This window comes from Schistocerca americana, unplaced genomic scaffold, assembly GCF_021461395.2.
Source record: "Schistocerca americana isolate TAMUIC-IGC-003095 unplaced genomic scaffold, iqSchAmer2.1 HiC_scaffold_158, whole genome shotgun sequence".
Classification (NCBI taxonomy): Eukaryota; Metazoa; Arthropoda; class Insecta; order Orthoptera; family Acrididae; genus Schistocerca; species Schistocerca americana.
In genome coordinates this window covers 92,501-97,500 of record NW_025725666.1, presented here as the reverse complement: position 1 = coordinate 97,500, position 5,000 = coordinate 92,501, and positions in this window count along the sequence as shown.

Below are 5,000 nucleotides of genomic sequence, written 5' to 3'. Positions count from 1 at the left end.
GGCGCGCAGCGCCGTCCTAAGTACTTGGTCGGGTTCGAGAGAGGCGCAATCGCCCGGAGTTTGGCGAGTAGACGCTTTAGGTGCGACCACCCGTGCTCCCAACTGAGCTTGCCGCTGCCGACAGAGGCCCGGGAGCGTGCTGTCGTGGCATTGCCGGCGGGAGACAACACGCGCCACCTACGGTGGCCGGCAGCTCCAACGCCAGCGCCACAGAAGGACAAAAGCCCCACTTGGGTGCCGAAGCGAACTCTCCCAGCACAGCGCACGCGCCAACACGTCCGCACAGCTGCGATACAAACCACCTGCGAGAACCGCAGAGGCGACCGAGCAGCAGACGGCGTCGCGGCGCCGAGCGCCGGGCGGCGGCGCATCCTCAGCGCACACAGTCCTCAATCGGACCAGCACACTGCAGATGTCCACCGCGCTTCGCACCGGGCCCGCGAGGACCTACTTTGGCCGCACGGCGCCGCGTGCAGGGTGCGCCGGCGCGCAGCTGCGCCGCCTGCCGCCTCCGTCGGCCGGCGCGCCTGCCACTGGCCGCCCCCACCAGCCGGCTGTAGCGCGTGCGCCCACGCACCGCGCGGCCAGCACGCCGGGAGGCCCCCCCTCACCGGCCGGGGACGGTCCCACCCAGCCACCGCCGCGTATCGCTTCACACCCACATGCCATTCACGTTCGTGGGCATGGTGGGTATCGCTGAAACAACCGGTTGGTAGCTCAACCGATCGTCGCCATCACTGATTCACCTCTAGCGAGAACAACCGCACCACAACGGTTTACCAGTTGTTCATTTGCGTAACGTCACCAGCAAACGTAGACGTCCATCGCCATTTGCAAATTCAACGATTGTTGCATGCCTGTGTCAGGTGTCACGACACACTATGTCTGCCCACATACACGCAACAACATGTGCACGCTTCGCGAACACGTGGAAGGTGGCCCCCGTACGTATGCGATGTCCATTGCGCGAACGACTGTCAACCGGCCTCTGTCGCATGTCGCAGATGTGGAACGCAGTGCACCATGCTATCACGGTGTGTGAGAAGAGACGACTACGTCTGACAACACGCGCCACTACATCAACAGACGGCTCATGCTGATCGCCATCCACGGCATACCATACTGCAATCCAGCTCTTATAGGGAGACGACACGTAGCTGAGTGCACAATATTTGGACCGTATGGTTCGCCGTTGTTGGCGCAGTCGTGGTACGGTCACACATGTACCACGATGTATCATTCAGTACATGAGGACCAATGTGCAGTACAGTGTGTGATTTGGACGTACAACATCAGCGGACAGTTGACACAAGCCGTACCACAACGTAGGCTGTGCTTCGCCATGCGAATGCCAATGAACAACTGCGAAGGGCATTGAGCATGTACGTCCTGCTGCCATCCGCATTACAGTGTATAGCTGCAAGGTGTTTAACATGAAGCGATACTCTGGGGACCGGGCAGTGCGAGTAGCAAACTATATTGCGGGGGTTGCAGTTAGGCAACACTACACTAATTTAACGCGTCGTATGACAATTACAGAGCAGGTTAAGGCCCAACGTGTGTTGGGTTAAGGCCCAACGTGTGTTGGGTTAAGGCCCAACGTGTGTTGGGTTAAGGCCCAACGTGTGTTGGGTTAAGGCCCAACGTGTGTTGGGTTAAGGCCCAACGTGTGTTGGGTTAAGGCCCAACGTGTGTTGGGTTAAGGCCCAACGTGTGTTGGGTTAAGGCCCAACGTGTGTTGGGTTAAGGCCCAACGTGTGTTGGGTTAAGGCCCAACGTGTGTTGGGTTAAGGCCCAACGTGTGTTGGGTTCAGGCCCAACGTGTGTTGGGTTCAGGCCCAACGTGTGTTGGGTTCAGGCCCAACGTGTGTTGGGTTCAGGCCCAACGTGTGTTGGGTTCAGGCCCAACGTGTGTTGGGTTCAGGCCCAACGTGTGTTGGGTTCAGGCCCAACGTGTGTTGGGTTCAGGCCCAACGTGTGTTGGGTTAAGGCGCAACGTGTGTTGGGTTAAGGCGCAACGTGTGTTGGGTTAAGGCGCAACGTGTGTTGGGTTAAGGCGCAACGTGTGTTGGGTTAAGGCGCAACGTGTGTTGGGTTAAGGCGCAACGTGTGTTGGGTTAAGGCGCAACGTGTGTTGGGTTAAGGCGCAACGTGTGTTGGGTTAAGGCGCAACGTGTGTTGGGTTAAGGCGCAACGTGTGTTGGGTTAAGGCGCAACGTGTGTTGGGTTAAGGCGCAACGTGGGTTGGGTTAAGGCGCAACATGGGTTGGGTTAAGGTACAATATGGGTTGGGTTAAGGTACAATATGGGTTAGGTTAAGGTACAATATGGGTTAGGTTAAGGCGCAACGTGGGTTAGGTTAAGGCGCAACGTGGGTTAGGTTAAGGCGCAACGTGGGTTAGGTTAAGGCGCAACGTGGGTTAGGTTAAGGCGCAACGTGGGTTAGGTTAAGGCGCAACGTGGGTTAGGTTAAGGCGCAACGTGGGTTAGGTTAAGGCGCAACGTGGGTTAGGTTAAGGCGCAATATAGGTTACGTTAAGGCGCAATATAGGTTAGGTTAAGGCGCAATATAGGTTAGGTTAAGGCGCAATATAGGTTAGGTTAAGGCGCAACGTGGGTTAGGTTAAGGCGCAATATAGGTTAGGTTAAGGCGCAATATAGGTTAGGTTAAGGCGCAATATAGGTTAGGTTAAGGCGCAATATAGGTTAGGTTAAGGCGCAATATGGGTTAGGTTAAGGCGCAATATGGGTTAGGTTAAGGCGCAATATGGGTTAGGTTAAGGCGCAATATGGGTTAGGTTAAGGCGCAATATGGGTTAGGTTAAGGCACAATATGGGTTAGGTTAAGGCACAATATGGGTTAGGTTAAGGCACAATATGGGTTAGGTTAAGGCACAATATGGGTTAGGTTAAGGCACAATATGGGTTAGGTTTAGGCACAATATGGGTTAGGTTAAGGCACAATATGGGTTAGGTTAAGGCACAATATGGGTTAGGTTAAGGCACAATATGGGTTAGGTTAAGGCACAATATGGGTTAGGTTAAGGCACAATATGGGTTAGGTTAAGGCACAATATGGGTTAGGTTAAGGCACAATATGGGTTAGGTTAAGGCACAATATGGGTTAGGTTAAGGCACAATATGGGTTAGGTTAAGGCGCAATATGGGTTAGGTTAAGGCGCAATATGGGTTAGGTTAAGGCACAATATGGGTTAGGTTAAGGCACAATATGGGTTAGGTTAAGGCACAATATGGGTTAGGTTAAGGCACAATATGGGTTAGGTTAAGGCACAATATGGGTTAGGTTTAGGCACAATATGGGTTAGGTTAAGGCACAATATGGGTTAGGTTAAGGCACAATATGGGTTAGGTTAAGGCACAATATGGGTTAGGTTAAGGCACAATATGGGTTAGGTTAAGGCACAATATGGGTTAGGTTAAGGCACAATATGGGTTAGGTTAAGGCACAATATGGGTTAGGTTAAGGCACAATATGGGTTAGGTTAAGGCACAATATGGGTTAGGTTAAGGCACAATATGGGTTAGGTTAAGGCACAATATGGGTTAGGTTAAGGCACAATATGGGTTAGGTTAAGGTACAATATGGGTTAGGTTAAGGTACAATATGGGTTAGGTTAAGGTACAATATGGGTTAGGTTAAGGTACAATATGGGTTAGGTTAAGGTACAATATGGGTTAGGTTAAGGTACAATATGGGTTAGGTTAAGGTACACATTGTTGTAAGGAAAGGTGTATTGGGGGGGGGGGGGGGCGGGCGGGCGGCGGCGGCCGGTTTGTTGATTGTGATTATAGTAAGTGGATGCCTGCGGCATCATCTGATTTGCCACGTCAGGATGCACCTTTGGCTCATGACAGGCGGCGCTCTGATTCCATGCTTGTGGCAGACCTGTGTCTTTCATTCCTGCCATTGTTTGTGTGCTGTGACAGGAGGCAGTATTGTGATGTTGGGTGTACCCCTGTGTAGGACATGTGTGGGTGTTGGTGGCTTAGCTGAGCAATGGTGGTTGTCGGAAGGGTGGGATATTCTGTTTTGTGAGTGGACCTCCCGGTCTGGTTATGATAGTGTGGATTGTCTAATGTGGCGGAGAGGATGCACTGGGTGTTGTTCCATGCTGGTGCTTACATATTGTCTCTGTGCCTGTTACAGGCAGAGAGTAGTGCGTGATAAGAGTGTCTGGTTGACGTGTGGTTGTGATTGTGAGCAGAGTCTTTCAGCATGTATACGGACAGTTGTATACATTATCTGTATTTTGATGGCTCTATCTATTACTAATCAGCGCCGTGTATACGTTTCATCCGGTTCCAGTCGAAACTGTTGTATCTCTGTACATTAGTGACACGGCGAGGCCGCCATGTAGTTACTCGTCTCGGCAGCTTCCACCGGTGTATGGCAAATGATTATCAGGAATCAGTCTAGTCGTCAATACGGATAGTGTGACGTCACATGTTGGGGTGGGGGGACGCTGCGCCCTTCCGGTGGGTCATGGCCTAGAAAGACTCTTCCCACGCAGGGGGGCTTGGACTGTCATTGACTCTTCCGAGTAATATACTTGCCGTACGTTTTTGCGACTGCGAGTGCAACGCTCACCGGTACCGACATGGATGGAGCGCCTCCTAGCTGACCGCTGAGCATCTGCATTCGTACAGAGAGCAACGCGATCGCGTCTGTAGCTCGTAAGTGGTACAGCTCGCAGCTCATGTATAGGGACAGCGGGAATGTCGCATATTGGACATAACTCTTCATGAAACGCACGTTATAGGGGTGGATTGCACATTGCGAGTGCGAGCAAAGTCCGCCGTTCATCCGCTGGAGTTGCGAGTTGGGCGGTTGGGGTGGGGCACGAACGGGTGCAGGTGGAGTGATTGCCGGTCCACGACTTCGTGCGGCAGAGGCGCTGGCGTTGGGGTGCTGTTGTCGAAAGAAGGGCACTGTGGGCCCATCGCTGTCTTAGTCGGCTTGGCGTCTCATAGATGACGGT